Source organism: Parasteatoda tepidariorum, chromosome 10 (assembly GCF_043381705.1).
Source record: "Parasteatoda tepidariorum isolate YZ-2023 chromosome 10, CAS_Ptep_4.0, whole genome shotgun sequence".
Classification (NCBI taxonomy): domain Eukaryota; kingdom Metazoa; phylum Arthropoda; class Arachnida; order Araneae; family Theridiidae; genus Parasteatoda; species Parasteatoda tepidariorum.
Window position 1 is genome coordinate 79,458,948 of NC_092213.1, and position 23,708 is coordinate 79,482,655.

Consider the following 23,708-nt stretch of genomic DNA (forward strand, 5'->3'; position numbering starts at 1 on the left):
TCACCAAAATAACATCTCTCATGATCTTTAACTGAAGCATAGAGAAAATAAAGACAAAAAAGAAAGGATGTGGTAAAATAACCCTTTTCGAAGCACAAGCTATTGTATTTTAACGGCAACACTTTCTCAAATATAGAAACAATTACGCGTGCTTAAACTCGAGAAGACAAAAAAAGTGATAGAATTAAACGCCCCAGCGATCACAGCACCTTCAAATTACACAACCGTAAACAAAGGCGCGTTCAGATCTTCAACGGAATAAAAGAAAGTTAAGTAAAAAAAAATCGTCTGCTACGAGCTAAAAACAATAATAAAGTAAATGAAGAAAACGATTATAGGCGTAACACTATGCCTATTAGTGTTCGTAATTGGTTCATAAAGGCTTTTTTAATGTTCGCAAGAATGGAAAAAACTCGCCATTCATTTTTTTCCAAAATAAATAAATGTATGAATTGCGATGAAGATTTAAAATTGCAGAATAATTTATAAAGATACAAGGTATCTTATTTTTATTCCTGATTTTATAAGCCTTATTTTACCAAAAAAGAGAGAAAAGGACTATATTATTTTCTAAAAAAGCAATGTTTAATAAAAAGAAATAAATAACAAAAACCTTTTTGCTTATAAATCATTTCACAATCCATTACGCGTTTCAAAGCTATTTTTATAATGCTGATTAGAAATAATACTTGCATTAATAGGGTGCGTAGTCAAATCTTTCAACCAAAAATAAGCACCTTTTAAGTACTTTTTAAGCACTCAAAAAATAATTTTAAGCACTACATACATTTACAAAATGGAAAATAATTTTCAAAGACTTTACATGATCATGATAAAATAACCAGTTTCTGACAAAGAACTCTTTTCTTGATTATATTAGCCGTTATAAAAAGATCAAGAGGTTTTTCGGTTCGATATCAGAGAGTGGAAAATGAAGCCTGAAATTGCAAAATGCAGTTGAGTTGCACATGAGAGTGCAAGAATCTCGCCGAACCCAGCTCAGTAAGCGCACATGTGAACTCGCCAATATTTCATCAAAAATGTAAAATGATAGTCGTTTTCATACGCTATGGATCGACGGTGCTCCGAAATGGATTGCGGTAGAATAAATTGTGAAAATATTGAATAGAACAATGTGAAAAGCACGCTTTTGCATAATACGTGGCAAAAATCGACATAGTAAAGGAAAAAATCTCATTTTCGAAAAGGGAAAATTAAGCACTTTTTTCACCCAATGAAAAAAGCACCTTTAAAGGCTTTTAAAAAAACAAAAATCGAAAATAAGCACCACTAAGCATTTTTTTTAAAAACGCTACGCACTATGATTAATCAGATTTTTTAAATTATAAAAAGTGAATATTTTATTACGATAAATTCCTTATCTCTTGTTTCTCTTTTCACGAAAAATAAGAACACATCAGAATCGGGATTAATAAGCGAACATTATCTTCGAAAACCTTATTGAATCAAGCGATCTTTTTTAATGATCCAAATTCGAAAACATAATCGCGTTCATTTCAAATCTAAAAATTGGTTTTCTTAGAATAATCCAAATTAATTTCAAACACTATCTCTTTCAGCACGACATGCATGTTCTTGAAGAACAATGGCGCTTGAAGTAATTACGTCCGAGTGGTCGTCACACATTAAAGAAGCGCGTTATCGGACAATCACAAGTGAAATTCTGAACGATTACTCCCGCTGCGCAATGAACCAAAAAAGTGAACTCTGCCCGGAAGAATCATCAAATTTGAATCATAAATGAACCCTTGTCCAGTAATAAGGGATGTCAATGATTTCTCGAGAATGTATTTTCGAATCATTTTTGTCAGCTAATTCATTCCATTGTTGTAACTACTTAAAAGCGCATCTTTAATTAAGCAAACGTAATCGGTAGATGCCATGACGAGTTAAACCTCTCATACCCTAAGACTGATATTTTAAATTAGTTTTTTACACCTATAAAGAGTTAGGACATTTTATTATCGGTCATTTAATAATTGGCCTGATGTGGTTACTTTTTTTTGTTCTAAAATTAAAATTTCTAAGTTACTAAAAAAAAAAAAAACGGAATTTCGAGATTATCCAGTTGAACTGTCCAACGCTCCCGAAAATCCCTTGGCTTGGCGCCCTCATAACGAAAGCCAATTTCCGAAATAAACATTCTAAACACATTTATCAAATAATAATAATAAAATAATAATAACAAAAAAATTACAAGTGTAAAAATATGTAATAAAAAGAATTAAAACGAAGTAAAAAAATTATAAAATTTGATAAAACAAAACAGGAGTCTGTCCAGGCCAAATTTACTACCGTTTAGCGGTACCTTCACAAATTCAACTTTAGGAAACAATTTCACAAAACACTTTTTCTTAAAATTTTATTTTTGTATCCCGTAAGAAACGATAAATTCATATTTTTATTATATTTTTGTGTTGATTTTTTAAAATAATTTTTAATTTTCACAAATTATGTCTAAATTTTCACAAAATTGGTACCTCTCAGAAAAACCTAGACAGACCCCTGAAAATAAAAAATGATAAAACAAAGTGATGAAATGTGCGGTTATTGGCGCAGAAGCTACCTTTTGGCGATAATATCGGATTTGGCGAAAAATACGGGATATTCCCGAAGTACCAAAAAAACTATTCATATAATTAATGTGAGGCATTTCTCGAACTATAATTAAAGCTATGAAGTTTATTTTTAAAAAGAAAAATCTGATCTCAAGTACATTTATCTAAAACGTTTGCTTAAATTTACTATTATGCAACGTTTACAACTTTCGAGTTTAAGATTTTGAATCAAATACGCAACGTAAAATTCATGTTACTTGATAGACGAAACAAAATTAATCGTACATTTAGAACGCACAGTTTTAAAATCGAAATAGTAGCAATTTACACCACAAGAAAACATCTCAAACAGTCAAAACTTCACAAAATTAAATTTATAATAATAATTGGTCTTAATTCTTTTGTTGCCAAGGAAACTAGAGTACATTGCAAGTCTAAATTTATATGTAATGTAGGGTAAACGATGAGTTATGATGGCAGCCCTCTCTGGATCACAAGCATTCAAATGCTACGACAAATAAAAAATACAGACGGTTGCAATCAAGTTCACCCTTGCTTATACAAATCCACAATTCGATTCGCGTCGAATTTTGTATTCATACGTTTGATAGTACAGCACTCACCACAGTTTAGTTTATATAGCGGTCCACACATGAAAATCCCCAAGTTTTGCATTAATATCGTAAAACATAAGAGAATCGCAAACTTACAGCTCCACTGAATCAAAAATGAGTTTCAGTGGGAGTTTATAACACGCTTTCGATTATTAATTTATCTTTTAGTTTTAATTTTAATGTAGAGATGGCACAAGTAAAATGAATATGGATAATTTTGTGAACTCAAGGTATTAGAATTTTGAAAAGTATATGAAATCGTTTTTGTAGAATATTTAAGCTTTTAGGGCCTGTTTCTATAAATCTAAATTATGAACAGGAATTAACAAAATAAAATTGAAGTTAGGCACAAATTCATCGAAAAAATTGTCGTAAATTTTATTTTAATAATCCGGATTGAATAATAGTATCATGTATAGTTAATATTTTGCTAATTTAAAACGCCCCTGAAAAGGAAAACAAATAACCATTTCAGAAAGATAATTTGTAACTCTAAATATTCAAATTTGTCAGCAACGACAGAGAATAGCAAAAATTAATTTTTATGTAGCATATATATTTAGAATATTTTGCAATATATTAAAAATAACAAAAATGTACTTAAAAACTTTGATCTTTAAATTTAATGCAACGATACTAGAAGGAAGAACAAAAAATGCTCATACTACGACTAATAAAGAAATCAGAGAGAAAAGTTTAACTTGCAGTTGATAGTGCTTAAATTATATCTTTCTTTTCATTTTAAAGGAAGAAACTAACAGAATTATAATTCTGATTTATGCTCATTTAAGGTTTCTTCAGATAAAATAAATTAGCATACCATCAGAGGTAAGTTTGTGTTTTTTTTCTCTCGATATATTAAAAAAAAAAAAAGGAAGCCCAATTATAAACTTCAACATACACTATCAGGCCAAGAGTAACCGGTCACCCAGTGGGGTATGTACTTAGAGGCACATATTAATAGGATGTTGGTTACCCCTTTTCCATCTATGACAGCTTGCACACTTTCCAACAGTTTTTTGATAGAAATTGACTTCCATCACAGCTGAAGTGAGTGATTGCAGTGGCTACGTAATCTGCGCTCTAATTCCGTCCCAAAGGTGTTTTATGGGGATCTGAGAAGGCCAGTCCAGTTTTTGAACACCCATATCGTCCAACTGTGTAAGCCTCAATGTGTGAATGAAGAGAAATGGGCTGAAATATTGCCATAGAGTTGGGAATGCAGTATTGTCCACATACACATCTCAGAGTTCCAACCACAGGAACTAACGGACACAGGCCAAACCACTAGAAACACCCCCACACCACCATATCAACCGGGTGTCCGGATACTTTTGGCCGGACAGAGTATAAAACAGAAAGGATGTATGTTCGCTAATAGCTCGAGAACGAGAGCACAAATTTGGATCGTGCAGCACAATTAACAATAGAAAATAAAAGCGCAGATTGATTTTGATAAAGTTACTAATTTTATATTTTTTATCCATCAAAGACGCCATTGAGATAATTAGCGTGTATATTGTACTAAACATTTAAAGAATACATTCACGACAATACCATATGAACATGCAAAGACACAAATCTCCAGAACTACTGTAGCGAATTAAAAATATTTTTTTACATAATAAAATTCGTTTATCCAAAAATAATTCCAAGCGAAAAATAATTTTAATGATTATTTATTATTTTGTATTTAATGATAGTCGAAAAAATTATGTTATAAGTATAAAAATTTTTACATCGGTTTAAAGAATGCAATTTTCTTGGCCAAATGCAAAATTTGAAGAAATTGGTGAAATAGTTTATCAGAAATAGAAATAGAAATTTTACAGAAGTCGTAAATTTAAAATTCAATTTCTCAGGAATTATATTCGACCGATTCAGTTGAAATTTTGGATTTTGCCTTATAAAATTACATTCTTTAATAAGACGATAATACCATTATCATTAAGATTCATCCAAATTAATCTTTGAATGGGTAAGATTAAATTCTTGAACGCGAAAATCCGATCATTAGATCAGAAGCTATTCAGAGTGATACGTTTTTTTCCCGCACTATACCAATTGTTACAACCCTTTTCCTTCCTCTTAATTTATATCCCCTCAACTTTGTTGCTATCCCTTGGGATTAACCATTCTCTTTCTCCTGCATAAAAAATTACAACCAACGAAATCGGAGTCAACTTAGAGAGGAGCATGAAGTTTCAAATGTTTTCAAAATTAATAATTAATAATAATNAACCCTTTTTCTTCCTCTTAATTTATAACCCTTCAACTTTGTTGCTATCCCTTAGGATTAACCATTCTCTTTCTCCCGCATAAAAAATTACAATCAACGAAATCGGAGTCAACTTAGAGAGCAGCAAGAAGTTTCATATGTTTTCAAAATTAATAATTAATAATAATTATGAAAATTGGGATAAACCATTCTCTTTCTCCTGCATAAAAAATTACAATCAGCGAAATCGGAGTCAACTTAGAGAGCAGTATGAAGTTTCAAATGTTTTCAAAATTAATAATTGATAATAATTATGAAAATTGGGATTAACCAATCTTTTTCTCCTGCATAAAAAATTACAATCAACGAAGTCGGAGTCAACTTAGAGAGCAGCATGAAGTTTCAAATGTTTTCAAAATATCAAGTTGCAAACAAACTATTCTAACAATAAAAGCATATTTAATTTTTTTTTAGCTACAGATGAACATTTTATTGCGTTCATTCGTTTTTATGCTTCCAGCGAAGCGTAAAGAGCAGTCACTGGACAAATGCTTCCCGGTGTCACAGGGGCAACTCAGCAGCGAATGAACAAGACGAGGCTGAGAAAGTGAAATTCTACCACAGCGTGAAGCATCAAATTCGACAATATTATCTGGCCACTGTAATAATCGTCTGAGAAACAAAAAATACTCTCTAACGCAGGAACGGCATTAATCATATTTTGAGATCGTTTGCAAATCTGGATTGATCAATTTACCGTTGCCGAATGGAGAAAGAGATTATTTTAAGAGATCGTGATCGCGCAACATGTCGGAAGCGAAAGAAGAAAAACTCCTGATTTATGACGCTAAAGGTAAGGTCATCCGCGATAAGTTGGTAGGTAATGTTTGGTTAGCAAAATTGAAGCGATCGAAGACATCGTATCGGATATCGTGCAAAACTGTCAGGTGAGTTGACGTCACGGCATTGAAGAACAACAATCAATGCGGTTAACTTTAAAAAAAGAAGAAAATACCAAGGTGATACATTTTTTTTATGAAATTCAATTGTGAATTGAAAGATTGAATGGTTCTGATTATAAGGTCAATTAGTTGAGGTGAAAAAATAGCTTACGATAAAAATAATTGAAATAGTATAGAATAACATAATATAGAATCTAGACGTAAAATATCTTCTCTGATTATGTACTGTTCCACAATAATAATATTACGCAATTATATTATGTTTAATCTTATCTAAATATATCATTAAAACATATGCAGGGGTCTGTTTGGAAGAAATTTTGGTCCGTTAACGGACCCTTCACAAAATAATGTCTTTTAATCGGACCCTTCACAAATTTGTTTATCTTCATTATTGTTTTGTTAATCAAATAAACCCGTCCCGGGGGGGCGAGGAAGAAAGATGTAAACGAACTAAGTTTTGTCTTCGGCAGACGCTTCTTCCTTTATTCGTCCGAAATGAATATTCTGTGTTCAGCAGTATAGGCAAAATATCAAATATTTGTATGTTGCATCTCTAAATAAAAAGCAGAAATTGCCGGTTATTTTTGAAAATTTAATTTTTTTTATTATAATTTTACAATGTTGAGCATAATCTTGTATCTCTTTACAATTTAAAAACTCATTGAAAAAGTTTTTTGTAATAACTGGACAATATTTGCACAAAATCAGAAAAGCAGGACCCTGGTTGAAAGAATATGACTTATCGTTTATTTTATATTCACAAATTACAAGTCATTTTTTCACAATTTCACAAAAACAGGATCTTTCACAAAATGTCTGGACAGACCCCTGATATGATGCCAGTTAATATTAGTCTGTTCCTAATTAAGAGAATTTTTGAAACCGTTTATATATAAATTTTCCTATGGGATACCTTAAGTGACGTAGTGTGTGTATCTCGTTCCTGATTGGTTGTTGGAACGTGGCATTTGTTTACGTTAGCAACTGTTCTTTCCATTCTATTTCGAAAAAGCCAAGCCCGTCAAGTATCAATTCTCTTACACATTCTAAACTCTTTCAAAAAGATTCCTTCTCTAAAATTCTTTTCGTTGATGATAAAAATTGGCTGGCGCTGAAGTCATAGATCACATGTGTGGGTATCGGTGGTCTTCTTCTTGAAGTCCAAGTACCCCGATAATGTACTTTCCCACAGCAATAATAGTATACAATTACATTATGTTTAGAATATTGTCTACATATTTCTTCAAAATATATAGTGCTTTTATATTGATACTACTTATAATTTATTTTCATACATGTAATGGGTTTTTATTCAGGAGATTTTTTTATATACTTCCTATTTGTATTTATCTTTAACGTATTGCATTACAATGTTAACCAATGGATACAGGAGCGAAAACAAATACATCCGAATAATAACAACAAAGCTGTATAGAGGGTGCGTAGCGAAATTTTTCAAAAAAAAAAAGCACTTTTCAAGCACTCAAAAAATATTTTTAAGCACTTTAAAAAATCTCATAATTAGACAGGGATTTTTGACAATTGATGGTTTTATCCGGCTTTATTTACAGTGACGAAGACGATGGCGCGTCACAAACAATGAATTTGACAAGAGAAATGCAATTTTCTATCACTAACAGAGAAAAAAAATTGGCAATGTTTAGTTGGTCCCCGTAATCAGCAAAAATTCGAGAGATTTTTCGATTCTATTACAGAGGGAATGAAGTCTGAAATTGAGAATATCTTGCAAAATGCAGCAGGGTTGCACATGTCAAAAATCCTTACCGCTGAATCCAGCTCAGTATACGCAAGTGCGGACCCGCAAGTATTTCATCAAACGTGGAAAACAAATGGTGTCTTCGTACACTACAGACCGCGGTAAGCCGAAATAGCTTGGGTTTGAAATAATTGTGAAAACGTTGAATAGAACAATGTCTTTTTGCATAATTTGTGGCGAAAATCAACATGGTAAAGAAAAATATCACATTTCGGAAAAGGAAAAACTAAGTACTTTTTAAAAAAAAAAAAAAAACAATGAAAAAAGCACCTTTAAGGGCTTTTAACAAACGAAAATCGAAAATAAGCACTTTTTAAAAAAGCTACGCACCCTGTGTATAGTATCACCTAATAATTATAATTTTACATAGAATCTTATAGTGCGCCTAATAATATGGAGAGAGACTGTAAATTAATATCAAATCGGACATGACAAATATTTCAGAGACCCGTCAAAGCGACATTAACCGGTGAAAGTCTACATTCCCGGTCTTTCAGGGTTCTTCATTCTTCCTCATTTCAAATTGGCTGTGAGAACATAATAACCATCAATACAAGGAAAAATCTAGCTATAAAGCGTAAAAATGAATTTGTTATTTCGAAACAAAAGCTATTTTTATTTATTTTGTATCGTAAACACATCATAACATGACCCCATTAGGCAATTAGGTTTCGAATACACTAACCAACAGTGAAAGTGTCGCTCCACCTGCGGCTTTTTTCCTCCAAATAACCACCTTGAAAGATCAATTAAATAGAGGTTTTTTGTTTTATTAAGGCTAAATGAATGATTATGAGTTCGCTTAAAAACAACCATTTATTGATAGATATAATATTTATTTCTTGAAGGTTGTCAATTTGTATTTTTTTTAAACATTGATTAAAATAAAAAAACGGCGTCCAAGTAGACATATATATATATATATATATATACACTGACTGAGCAAAACTCATGGGATACCCACCTAATCTCTGGTCGGGCCCCTCTGGCCCTGCGGGGTGCAGCGATACGGCATGGACGTGAGTTTGCAAGGCTCTGGAACACGTCCGGAGGTAGTTGGCACCACACATCCTGACGAGCAGCAGCCAATTGTGGCCTGTTCGTGGGTTAAGGATTCAATGCCCTGAGCCTGACGTCGGGGGCATCCCAGATATGTTCAATGGGGTTCATATCAGGACTTCGAGGTGGCCAATTCAGTCATTGGAACTCACATGCATGCTCGTCGAACCAAGCACGGACGATATTGGCGCGATGTGGGGCTGCGTTGTCATCTTGAAACACAGCAATGTCATCAGGGTGTTGAAACACGACAAAAGGGTGGGGATGGTCTCCAAGCAGCTGAGGATACCGCTGACCAGTCAATGTGGCATCCAGAACGACCAGGGGGCCCATTCTATGCCACGAAAATGCACCCCACACCATGACTGATAGNAAATATTACTGTAAAAAATTACAGTATAAAGTTTTACGGTAAAATGAATTTTACAGATTAACCCAGGATGCCAGTACTTTTTACCGTAGATTTATCCAAAATTTTTAACAATGTAGTTCATAATGACGTATGTTAAAATTTTTAAATTTGACTACTATAGCAGCTATTGTTATTAATTCTTCAAAATAAATTTTTTGCCTTTAAAGTAGCGTTAAAAAATTAATCAAGAATAAAAATTTTTAAAATATGAATTAATAATATAAGTTAATAATATAAAATAAGAAACTTAATGTTAGGGTGAAAATATTTCCAGTTACAAGAAAATGTATTAAAAACAATGCCAACTATTATTAATCCTCCGAAATAAAGACACAGTTAAGAGAAGAATATTGAATAAAATATAAATGAAAGAAATTTTTAATCAAGAGAGTAAACATATTCAGAAATTATGTAAACTCTAAACAAAAAGTATAAAATCCAATTTCTTTTAAATTCTTAGCAAAATATTTACATTTTATTTAATATCATTGTTACGTAATAAACCGTTTTTCTAGTTACGCAAGATATTAATCTCTCCCTAAAGGCTTAAAAAGTTTACGAACCCATGTTTGCTTTGTCTGCAACTTGAGTAAATATCCGGGTACCCAATTATAAGTTAAACTTTTCATTCTGATATTTTTAATTTATCATTGGTTTTTGCTGTCAAGCGTGATATTATAAATGATTTACTTTGAAAATACGTTTCCCTAAAATATTTATTCCCATCTTTAATATATACACTCTATAACAAAAAGATCGACGCACCAAGAAGGAGTTGTCCTATTGAAACGAAAATTGGTGGATAGGAATAGACAATGTACAGAATAGTAAATGATTAAAATTTCAGAACAATTGAATAAATTATTGCAGAGTTACAGTAACAAGTTCAATATGATGTTGACTCGCCTCTAGCCTGGATGCAAACTGTCACACGGCTTGGCATAGACCGATAAAGCTCCTGGATGGTCGCTTGTGGTATTTCCTGCCAAATTCGATCCAATTGTCGAACGAGGTCATCAACATTCCGTGCCAGATGCAATCGCCTTCCCATCATATCCCAGACATGCTAGATGGGAGAGAGATCTGGTGATCTGGCAGGCCAAGGAAGAGTTTGACAAGCTTGCAGGCAGTTCATAACAACACGTGCCGTATGTGGTCTGGCATTGTCCTGCTGAAAAACCAGCCCAGGGTACTGCAAAAGGAGCTGTAGCAAAACAGGTCTTAGGATGTCGTCGACGTACCGCTGTGCAGTAAATGTACCTCTAATGACGACCAAAGGAGTCCGACTGTCAAAGGAAATGGCACCCCAGACAATAATGCCTTGTTGGGGGCCGGTGTGGTGTGCAATAGTGAAGGCAGGATCCCCCCTCTGCCTTGTGCGTCTCCAAACACGTCTTCGATGATCGTCAGGACACAGTTGGAAGCGGGATTCGTCGCTAAAGACCATACGTCCCCAGTCGGCATCATTCCAGCCATATCTGTTCAAAACATTCATGCATACGAAATTTCAAAGCAATCGGATGATTGCTTCTTGGTGCGTCGATTTTTTTTGTTAAAGAGTGTATATACAGGGGTCTGTTTAGAAGAAATTTGAGTCCGTTAACGGACCCTTCACAAAATAATGTATCTTTCAATCAGACCCTTCACAAATTTGTTTATCTTCATTATTGTTTTGTTAATCGAATAAACCCTTCCCAGGAAAGAGGGGAAAGAAAGATGTAAACGAACTAAGTTTTGTCTTCGGCAGACGCTTCTTCCTTTATTCGAGTGAGTATAGCGAATGAGTATTCTGTGTTGTGCAGTATAGGCTAAATACCAAATATTTGTATGTTGCATCGCTAATTTAGTAGCAGCAATAGCTGTTATTTTTGAAAATTTAATTTTTTTAGATATAATTTTACAGTGTTGAGCATAATCTTGTATCTCTTTGCAATAACAGGACCTTACTTGCACAAATTCACAAAAGCAGCTCCCTGGTTGAAAGAATGTGACTTAACGTTTATTTCATATTCACAAATTACGAGTAATTTTTTCTCAATTTCACAAAAACTGATCATTTACAGAATGTCTGGACAGACCCCTGATATTTATATGGAAAGGAAAATTCGTCAATTGATACACCTTTATCTAGTAAACTAGTATCTACTATTTATTTTATAAATCTTAGCCATCAAAGAAATCTGCATGGAAAGCAAGAATAGAGCAAAACATTATCCACTACAATGCTATACATTTATAAATTACTTCACACTTGTGTTACACTATAATGCTAGATACATTTCCAACTCAAAAAAAAGCTAAATTTAGCTGCATTTATTTGCTGTATAAAATTATAACTGCAAAGTAATTTTAAACATACATTACACCACATGTGTTCTTAAGTTTAATTGCTTGTGATAAAATCCGTTAATTTTGTTTGAGTTTTTCGTTTGATATGCANTTTGAAATGCAAATAAAAAGGGAAGGGGATTTTATTGCTTTCTCTAAAACTTAGGTGGCTTCGAAAATCAATTCACGGTCATTCTCCGCTTAAAATGCGTTAACAAGCTTGAAATGTTCTGAAATATTTTGGGAAGTTGAGGAAGTAGATCTTAAAAGAAAATTTCGTTAAATAGAAATTCACTTCGCTATTTGGAAGTTATTTTAAGAACAAATTTCCAAAATGTTCTTGGTTCCTCGAAAAAAAATCACAAAATAGAAAAATTCGCAAAATGGAAGTTGGTTAAATAGAAGTCCGACTGATATATATATTTTAGAATAATGAAAAGATAAGAAGAAAATTATTAAAATAAATTTCAATAAAAATCATCAGCTCACACGATTACATCAGAAAAAAATGAGTGCTTTCTTATGTAATATCAATATAGCCAAAGCAAAATATATCAATACACTCAAAAAATTTTTGAAACAAAATATGAACTTACATGAACGGGAAAAATTTTCAAGAATGATTCAAAATATTTTCGTAATAAAATTGCCGGATTACAAAATATGAAAACATAAAGCGAAAATAGAGCATATTATTTATATAAAATAAATATGCTCACATCCATTTTCGGGCCCATCGTTGGTAACTAACAAATCAAACGTGCTTCAGTACTGCAGTAAGAACGCGCTGTAAAACAAAACCCTCAATCTACGCTTTTACCTGAACTTGCGCTTCCGTTTTCCGTTTCTGATTTTAAAAACACTCAATGAAAAAAGCACTTTTAAGGGCTTTTAAAAAACGGAAGTCGGAAATAAGCACCTATAAGCACTTTTTAAAAACACTACGCACCATGTTTTATATGCACATTCACTAGAAGTGTGTACAATATAGAATAAAAGGATGACACTTAGGGGAAAAAAATCTGTTTACCTAAAATGGGTGCTAGTGTTTATCTCGTAAAAATTCAAATAGATAAAATTTGCCACTAGGCTTAAGGTTTTTCAAAAAATGCGGGAGAAAAAAAATAATAAGAATTCAAAAAAAAACAATGCCAGAAAATAAAGAGCAAATTTTTTTAAAAAAACAAATAAGAAATCGGAATTTTGTTCGTTACTGCAACAAGAACTAACTTCCTTAATTAGGAAACTTTTCCAAAAACAAAACAACACTTTGCAATCTAAAAATAATTGCTTCCAGTTCAATTTTCCTGACAAATTAGTCTCCCAAATTTCATACGCATTATTTAAAACATATAAAATTGCTCATTAACTATAAAATAACGAGAGAGAAAAAAATTACCATAAAATAAAAAGCTCTGACAAATAAAAAAAATTATACAGAATAATTCAGTAACACATTTCCGCAAACCCCGATAGCGGGAAAATAAAATTTGTATCAATTAATAAAATCCCGTAGTAATTAACATATTTTTGCATACTTCATATGGATTTCATGGAACATTTTAACGCATTTAGTAGCATTGAAGGAAAAGGCGATCGATTTATATTTAATTCGAAGAAAAAAATCATTAAATAGAGACTGCTATGATTATTAATGCAATAGCAGCGGCACAGACTGCTTATTTGATTATGTATACGAGAATACTAATTATGTATGCATCCTCCGCAAACGGGAAATATAACCTACTTTTTTGTACGAAAATACGCATCTAGGTAAGAAAAAAAAAATGATCTCTAATTTCAGAGAACCGCGCCCTAAGTGAAATGGAGAGTGTCTAGATAACATAGAAGGGCGGAATACAGATATTCATGTATAACTCAAATTTGGGGATCAAAAAGAAAAAAATAAGAAAAATATCCAATAAAAACATATATTATACAAAAGAAATTTTTCAAGTCAGTTCCTACTGAGGTCAGAAAAGAAATCTTTATTTTAGTTACTTTGTATTAAATAATTACAATTTCTTCTCCCACATAAAACTAAAATTAATGAATTAAATTTATTTAATGAATTAATATTTGAAGAAACGTGGATTTGAAGATATTTGGACCAAACATGCTACCACGTAATGTTCTTTATTGAACTTATCTGAGACAGCGAATCTATATATATATATTTCTCTTACACGGCGACAAAAAAAAAGCCTCATTACAACTCCCCGAATGGCAACGCTAGAAAATCGACCAATGATTGCCGCTAAAAATGTCACATGCCAAATCTAGCTGAAGTGGCTCAACCATATAGCGCTTTTAAAAACGGAAACTGAAATAACAATTCAGCTGCGGCAATCTCATACTATTAAGCTAGGCAGAAGTGAGTAGTCTTTGTCGATAGATCTCTATTTTAGTATTTTGTCGAAAGCGCTTTTTTTCGCGAATTTATNGCAAAATCTACACCAGAAATATCAAAAGGAGGTTGTTCTTTAATTCTGTCAGGTGGTAACGGAGCTACCACTTGAGTACCAGGTTTTACCTTATAACGTCTGCATATTAAACAGTTTCTCAAAACCTTTTTGACAAATTGTTTACCTTTGACTATCCAATATTGTTCCCTTAAGTGAGTTAAAGCAGAATCTACACCTAAATGACCCATTTTAACATGAGCATCTAATATAACCAATTCAACAAATTTATCATTAGAAGGAAGTAGTACAGGATGTTTTGTTTTCACGTCATCGCTTGAGAACTGCAAACGTCCCTGTAAAATTAAAAGATTATCATCATTAAGTTTACAATTGGGTATACTATAGCCTACGTCACAGGTCGTGTTATTCCTACTAAATTTAACTAGTAAACAGCATTTTCTGCGAACCTGATTTCCAGCAACAAGTAAACATTAAATGAAGTGTGTTGTTATAAGTCGCTATTCGGCAGGTTGGAATTGTATTAGTCTAGTTCCTTTTGAAATAATTTATTTTGTTGTTTTATCTAAGTTTATGAATTTAGTAAACATATTTGAAACTCAGATTATTAATTAAACTAAAAGGTAAATGTTATTCCTAGTAAAATTTTCGAAGTGGAAGTAGTTGTGTTTTTTTCATATTATACCCAGTTAAATATTATTTAAATGTGCGCAATAAACTATTTTTTTTGCTGTTCAAATAAAGCTATAAGCTAGAAATGATCACTGATGTTATCTTTAAAATATGCGAACAATTGAATCGCTTATAATAAAATTTAAAACAACGACTAACGCTTAACCCATCAGAAAATTTCATTTCTCTCATGCCTATTTAATGAATTAATTAATATTTGAAGAAACTGTATTAACATCATCCACTACAAGTTTAAAAAAATGTATTTTGAACTAGAGTGAATGAATAAAAAGTATTTTATTAACGATTGAAAAATTTGAACAAGATTAATAAATATATATGGGGAGAGTATGAAACTAATAGTAGGAATTAAAATAGATAATGTCTGTATGAATAATTCCGATAAATAAAAGGTACGAATCGAATCAGTGGTTACATTTATACAATAATCAGCTTCCGCCCTTCACATAGCATTTTGTGTTAGCTAAACACATTTATGCTTCTAAAAATAAAAAAAACATTCTGTAGAAATATAAATAAATCGTAAAAAGAGTGTGCACACAAATCTGTGTGAATGATGCAGCTGTCCAGGTGAGGAAAGCAAACACCGGAAGGAAATGAGAAAAGGTGAACAAATAAGGGAACAAATACCTCGATTTCAAGAACACGTTTTTCATCGGGCAAATTACGCATTTCTTGCTTTTGTTCTGAAGTTAATTAAACCAAAAATATATATCGCGATGTCTTTAATTTAAAGCAAAGTCATTTTAAAGGGGTTCGACCTGACCAAGTTATAGGAATCATATTTTCCAGATTGCGGCTTCTCTCCAAATTTTAAGGTTCACCATTTCAAATCGGAAGAAAATATTATATATATATATATATTTACTCTGCGAAAGTTCTTTTTAGTGCCTGGTATCTCAACGTAAAATATCATCCTTACTAATTAATTTTTATTTAATAACCGTCGTTGAACAGCCGATCCCATTTTTCCAGTTTGTCGACTTTTCATATTTAACTCCGTAGCCATGTCATTTTGAACCCAATCCAGAAGACAAGAGAACTCCTGGATCAAGTATTGGGATAAATGCAGATATGCCAACTTGCTCCGGACAGCAAATATGTATTTTAAGTGGTAGTTTATCAAAGTCACGTTAAAGTAGCAAATTATATAAGCCTTCGAATTATTTAGAAATAGTGGTGGATAAATATCTACTAAATTGAATTTGTTAAACCAAGAATCACAAGTGATAAACTACCACTTTAAAATATGTATTTGCTGTCCGGAGCAAGTTGGCATCTCTGCAAATGTGCCTTCGTGGAAGACATTTCGATGGAACTAACCCGCATTTGCGTTGCATGGAGAGGAAGAGCACGAGAACCTCCCATGGTTAGCCTGACGGCAAGGGGACTCTAACCCATGATCCGTCTACCACTGAGGATATTTCCAGTCAGCACTGCGGTCGGTGCAAGCCGGAAGCGCAATTCGTATCGACCAACCATCGTTGGGATTCGAAACCGGGTTCACCTCATTGGAAGGCGAACGCTCTATCCCCTGAGCCATTACAGCTCACCCATTATTATTGGCAATTATTAAATCAGGGTGCGTAGCCAAAATATTCAACAAAAAATAAGCACCTTTCAAGCACTCAAAAAATATTTTCAAGCACTTTAAAAAAATATAATTAGGCAGGGTTGGAAAGTTTTTGACAATTGGCGGTTTTATATTGTTCTAACCGTCATGTAAAAAAAAAAAAAAAAAAAAAAAAAAAAAAAAAAAAAAAAAAAAAAAAAAAAANTCAAAAATCATGAAATTTTGAATCATGTAAAACGAATGGCGTTTTCATAAGCTATGGTCCGACGGTAAACTGATATAGATCGGGGTTGAATTAATTGTGAAAACTTTGAATAGAACAATGTGAACTGTGTCTTTTTGCATAATTCAAAGCAAAAATAAACATAGTAAAGAAGTGTTTCCCAAAGCGTGGTACGCGTACCCCCAGGGGTACGGAAACAGTTCAGTGGGGGGTACGCATTCCTATGCGAAATATCTTGCAACAAACGAAAATTTCAAAACTTTTTATTTAATAACAAAGCTAGGCATGAAAATTTACGATTGCATATTTTTCTATTGGCTTTTTTTTACAGGGTTAACAGTTAATAATGAGTGGTGTCAACTGTCAGGTGTGATTTTTAACTTTTGTGCAATATTTTTACAGTAATGTTTCGTAATAAATTACACTTATTTTGATTATTTTTATAAAATATAATTTTTATCTTTAACATAGAATACGGATCGCTGGATAGAATTTACAAAATTTTGTACCAAAAAAGAAAAATAAACATATTTTTTAAAAAATACATTCATTTTTTTTTAATTAGTGGTACACAGCGTTACGAAAATTTTTGAAAGGGTACACAAAAGTCGTAAGTTTGGGAAACACTGTAGTAAAGGAAAAATCTCATTTTGAAAAAGGGAAAATTAAGCACTTTTTAAAAACACCCAATGAAAAAAGCACCTTTGAGGGTTTTTAAAAAACGAAAATCGAAAATAAGCACCTTTAAGCACTCTTTAAAAATGCTACGCACCATGTAAATTCTTAATGCCAGCAAACATAGGGTTCAATTAAAAGAGCTGTCGACAATAGGGGAAACCACAAAATATAACCCTCCCACGATTTTCTATACTGTGTCCCTATTTTTCAGGTAGAATGCTAACACAAAGGGTGTGGGGGAGAAAGTTTGCGGATCTAAAGAACCGGAAGCAAGGACGTGTTCCACTTCCGGTTGCGGAAAATTATAGAAATAACGTGAAATCGCTGAGAGACTTAACACCACAGAATTATTAAAATAATGCTTCCATAAATATTTAGAGGGGTCATACATATATACAGATGTCATGCAAAAATTAGGCGACTTAATTACTGAAATATAAATTTAAATATGCTAAACTATTAGTTTAATATTTCATAAATATTTTTCGAATTAACTAAAAAACAAATTTTGACAGACTTTGAAGAAAACGTCACTTTTCAAAGACATTTTGAAGTTAATAACGAAGCAATGTTTTTCGTTTTAGGTCTTCATTTATTTATTTTTCATTTTTGGTGTACTTGGAAAAACGTAGTTCTGAGAATCCAACTACCATTTCGTATTCTATGTAGTTTTGAATTCTTTATTCCATTCCTACTATTAGTTCACACTCTCCCTATATATATATCTTCTTCAAAGTTTCAATCGTTAATAAAATACATTTTATTCAATTTTTTTTTTAGTGTTGAGCCTGTTTTTTAGTAGCAGTGATAAAAAAATTTTGATTGGCGATAAATTTGCTTGCACTGTTTCAGAAGCTATTAAAATGTGCATTATAATTATACCGGAACTAACTAATTTACATGTAGCCAATTAAGCTTGTCAGAAAGTAGGTGAAATTTTGATAAACTATCCAAAAATATAGAAATATACACAATTTTTTATGAGACAGAGCATTCGCCTTTCAACGATAGTGAACCGGGTTCGAATCCCAGCGACGGCTGGTCGATGCTAATACCGCACCTGGCACTGACGTAAAATAACCCCAGTGGCGGACGGATCATGGGTTAGAATCCTCTTGCCGATAGGCTAACCGTGGCAGGATTTCGTGCTTTTCCTCAGCATGTAAGGCAAATGCGGGTTAGTTACATCAAAAAGTCCACCACGAAGGCAAATTTCTCCCACTCTTTGATCCAGTTTGATACCTTAAGTACTGTTGTGCCAGCTGTAATTATACTGAGTTACAAACATCTTATATTTAACCATGTGAAATTGTTTCCCTTTATTAACTTTGCACCCCTACTGAAGATGCGACATCAATATATCTTCTGATTTATACTGTTTATTTTCTTTGCAATGTTTGTTTGTATTTAGTTCATTTCTAAGCAACGCTGTTTTCTGGATTTCATATTTAATATTCTACCTATTTGTTAAAACTCTAATTTGAAAATTTTGAATATGTTTGCCTATGTGATTGAACTGTTGCGCGCACTTCGAACTTTCGGAGTGCCCCCGGATGCCCCCATAGGGGGGCGGGGCCGGGTTAAGCTAGTTATTAGTAGTCGTAAACCCAAAAAACTGGGTCTGCTGTTCAACGACGGTAATAAAATAAAATAACACCAATCAAATTATCTAATACTTTGGTTCAATAAGAACAGGCAAAAACAAATCCGATTGTTTTCCATTAAATTACGATAATATTCAAATATTTTTTCAGACAACAATATATTAAATAACTAAATATAACTCAACGTAATTCAGCGAAATAGTCAATACGAATCAGGTCAAAGCCTTCTGGAGCAGGAAAATACTTTCAACTAACTATCAGAACCGCCTCTTAACCATTAACTAACCATCGCTAATGTATGAGTTCGAACAAAAATAAAAAATCGAGAAAAAAAAAGCCCAAGTAAGGTCTGTTAATGTGTACTTCTGGCACGAAGCAATTTACATTTCAAATAAGAGCTTTTGTCAGCTTTGCCAAAATTCAGCTATTAACGGGAAAAAATTGTAGAGGAGCATCATCAGCTCTTTCATTCTTGTAAATTGCTCTCCTAAAATGAAAAATCTAAAAAACGTAATAAACAAGAACTTGGCCCAAATATTAAAAAGTGCTTTTGTTTACTCGTTGCTTATTATGCGAGGAACAGGAGGGCGGCAGGAACACCCTAGTAAACAAAAGAATAAATAAGCAAAAAACAGGTTGGTTAAAAAAGAAGATCGTAATACACCTTCTCACGTCTTGCACTTTCCGTGACCGTTGTTTACCATCCCCGCTTTGTAGGATTTGATGGTCAATGTTAACGGTGAGGACTATCATCATAAATATGGCAAACTGAGGTCATAAAACAATCCCTCATCTCTTAGAACTGACCTCTTACCTTGAAAAAGAAATGTCATGAAATATTTTTGTTTCTCATAATATAGTCTAACCCCGCTTTAATCAAACCCGGGATATTATGAACAAGTGAATGTCTTTAGTAAAGAGCTGAAAACTGGCAATTCGTTTAGAGTAGACTTAATAGCTTGATAAATAATTAAAGGCTTAATCTATGTGATGTGTCCAAAACTAAATAATTATGATTTTTAATTAAAAATCAAGTAATATATATTATAAAGGAAGTGTTTAAAAGTAGTAGAATGAGTAATACCAGTGCCGGGAGCGTAGCAAGATCTCTCAACAAAAAATAAGCACCTTTAAAGTCATTTTTAAGCACTGTATACATTAACAAAATGTAAAATAGCTTTCACATGATAAAATAACTATAACTAGTGTCTGACAAAGAATTCTTTTCCTGATTGTATTTAGCCACAATAAAAAGATCGAGATTTTTCGGTTCAATTTCAGAGGGTGGAAAAATGAAGTCAGAAATGGAGAATATCTTGCAAAGTGCAGCAGAATTGCTCATGAGAGTGCAATAATCTCACCTAACCCAGCTCAGTGGACACACATCTGGGCTCCCAAGTATTTCATCAAACATGTAAAATGATTGGCGCTTTCATACGCTATGGACCGAAATGAATTGTGAAAACGTTGCGTAGAACAATGTGAAAAGCACGCTATGGCATAATACGTGGCGCAAATCGACACGGTAACGAAAAAAAATCTCATTTTTGAAAAGGGAAAATTAAGCACTTTTTAAAAACACCCCATGAAAAAAGCATCTGTAAGGGCTTTTAAATAACGAAATTCGAAAATAAGCACCTTTAAGTACTTTTTAAAAACGTCACGCACCATGATTAATAGATGGCTTAATTTATTAAAATCTTAGCAACTAAATTTCAAGACAATAACAAAAGCACGTGAAGACAGACTTCAAAAAGAAAATTCGCCGGAAATTATTTTCCCCAATTAGAATGAATGATAAATGGAGAATTTTTTTTAAATTTTTTAATCGTGAATCTATATACAAAAAAAAAAACAATCTAATATGGACAAAGTCATCAAATTTTATAGTATTAGGCGTCTTGAGCATATTTTTTAGAGTAATTTTAGATAAAATGTTTGAATCGTGTAAAAAAGGTCACCTTTGTAAGCGGCACCAGAGAAAGATCTCACACAAAATTGATTAATTTTCAGTTTTCTAGATAATTCTTTCTACTTAACTAACTTTTGATAACGTATTATTATTATTATTATTTAAAAGTGCATTTACCTTTAAAAAAAGTGGAAATAAAGGGTTCGCTCTATAACATTTGGATAAATAGCGCTTAAGTCAGCTAAGAGAGATGAAAAATTTTAACTTTTTTTTTTAACACTATTATGAATCTCTCTTAGCTAACTTTTTTTTTTACACTATTATGTAAAAAAATATATACTCTTAATATTAAATTTGTTTTTAGATTTACTGACGATTTAACTATCTTTAATTTTCAAGATTATACAGTTTCGTTGAATGATATTCACCCCGAGGAATTAATCTAGCTTCATAATTATGATATGATAATATAAATCAAAATTTTATTGGATTTAGGTATTAAGAAACAAGAAAATAACTGCTTTGTTGATTTATACGATAAAAGTGACAATTTAAATGTAAATTAACTAATGACTTGAAATTCTATAATGTTTCTAAATACATCTATTTAAATAACATTTTTAATCAAATGAATAGAATTAAAAAGAATAAGTAGTAATGCTTATTTATCCAAAAAAACAAATAAAGAAGTAAGTATGAGTTTAGGTTGTGCCCAGAGGGGACGTAATAGTGGTGCATTGTGGTGTGTGACACTTTGTTACTAAAGTGAGGAGGGGTCAAAAATAATGAAAAAATACATTCATGGATGACCACTTACTTTAATTAATTTAGAGTAAACACTGATGTCATAATATTAATATTTCAAAATGTAATCAAAGATTTTCAAGATGACTAAATAAAATTTCCCCCTTGACATTTCGATTTTTTTTTTATGAAATTTTTTTTAAACCAANTAGGCCCCCCCCAAAAAAAAAGGCTCAGCCACAATAAAAACAAGGTCAAGATGTGTTTACATTTTCAATAACGAAAGTCACAGAAACTTTTAAATAAGGAAATGCTTCTTTTCGAGGAACCATTTTTAGAAAATTTCTCACGATCTCTAAATGTCAAAGGTTGTCTTTCCGTTTCAAATGTGTATCTATAACATTTACATCTACTCAAGGGAAGAATAAAAAAAAATCAGAAATAAATTGAGGGCATGAGAAAAATCAGTTAAAAGGTAATAAAATTCATAAAAGGAGTGTATCAGCAAGGTGAACGATCATTTCACACAACAGGTCAGTGTGGCGTGGCGGCATCAAATACTCGACAATCGAATACTCGACAATATCACGATTTAAAAAAAATTAATTACTACTCCTGTATATCATATCCCCCGCCCCCCTCTGAATATTGTTACATTCATTTAAAGGGTCTCTCTCCGCCTATAAAAATGCATGTTGCCCAGATTTGCTTCTTTCAGCCATTGCAATTTTTGGAATATTGTTTTTTCACCCTTATTTATTGTTTTTAATCGTCTGTTTCACCCTAGGCTACAGCGATTTTTTTCTAGTTTTATTTTTCACCTTTGTTTCCCTTTTTTCGTTAGCAACTTAATGTTTTCTGTTTCTGAATTCTAAATTTGGGCGCCTATTTTAGAGGGAGGACTCAGAGAATATATCGTCTTATTGTCTTTTATTACTACTATTTCTTCGGAAGCAAATGAAATTTTATCTAAACAATTATAATACTGCTTTTTTTTTTTTGGAGGCTCAGGCCGTTTGTCTTCCGATAAGGTGTACCGGGTTCGAATCCGAATCCCAGCGATGACTGGACGATTCAAATTCCCCACCTGTCTTGCACCGACCATAGTGCTGACGTAATATATCCTCAGTAGTAGACGGATCATGAATTAGAGTCCTCTTGCCGTCAGACTAACCGTGCGAGGTCTTCGCGGTTTTCCTCTCCATGTAACGCAAATGCGGGTTATTTCCATCGAAAAAAGTCCTCCACGAAGGCAAATTTCTCCCAAGGCTTGATCCAGGTTCTGGATTGGGTTCAAAAAATACAAGGCTACGGGGTTGAACATTAGAAGACGTAAACCCAAACAATTGGGTCGGCTGTTCAACGACGGTTATAAAATAATACGTTTTTTGTTGCGTTTTTGTGAGGGTTGAATCTTGCGATAGAAATTTCAATCACTTCAGAACTCATGTCTTCATATCTCTAGAGCTCTGTTCCTGATTGCAATATAAATTCAAAATTTTTATTATTATTATTACTACAAGCAGAATGTAATGCCACATTATCTACGAAAAGAGTTTCGAAATTTCGATCACTTTTCGCCTGATGCCAAAACAAATAGTTTCAAAAATGGTAAGGCTTATGCACAGTGGGTCAGTATCCAAGGTTTCGTGGTCAAAATTAGTATTTCGATAAAATTTGTTTCAAAATTTGGGGGTTTTTATGAATTGAATTCAAAGTTAAAATTTTGAAATGCACTAAAAATACCCACACAAAAAATGGCGGCTGAAATATGGCGAGCAAAAATAAGAAAAATAATCTAGTACTTTTAAATAATTAAATATAGCAATGAAAATATAATAATTTTCGTAATTTTATATTAAAAATGAAAAGCAAATTATATTTCCGAAGTAATATTCTGAAAATA

At 32.5% G+C, this 23,708-nt stretch overlaps 1 protein-coding gene across 1 annotated transcript in view; it reads right to left on the minus strand.

The window, feature by feature from the left end:
• Nucleotides 1–23,708, minus strand: part of LOC107440382 (spire type actin nucleation factor) — a gene marked incomplete at its 3' end in the record, with an annotated part of 129,992 nt that overhangs the window by 59,325 nt on the left and 46,959 nt on the right.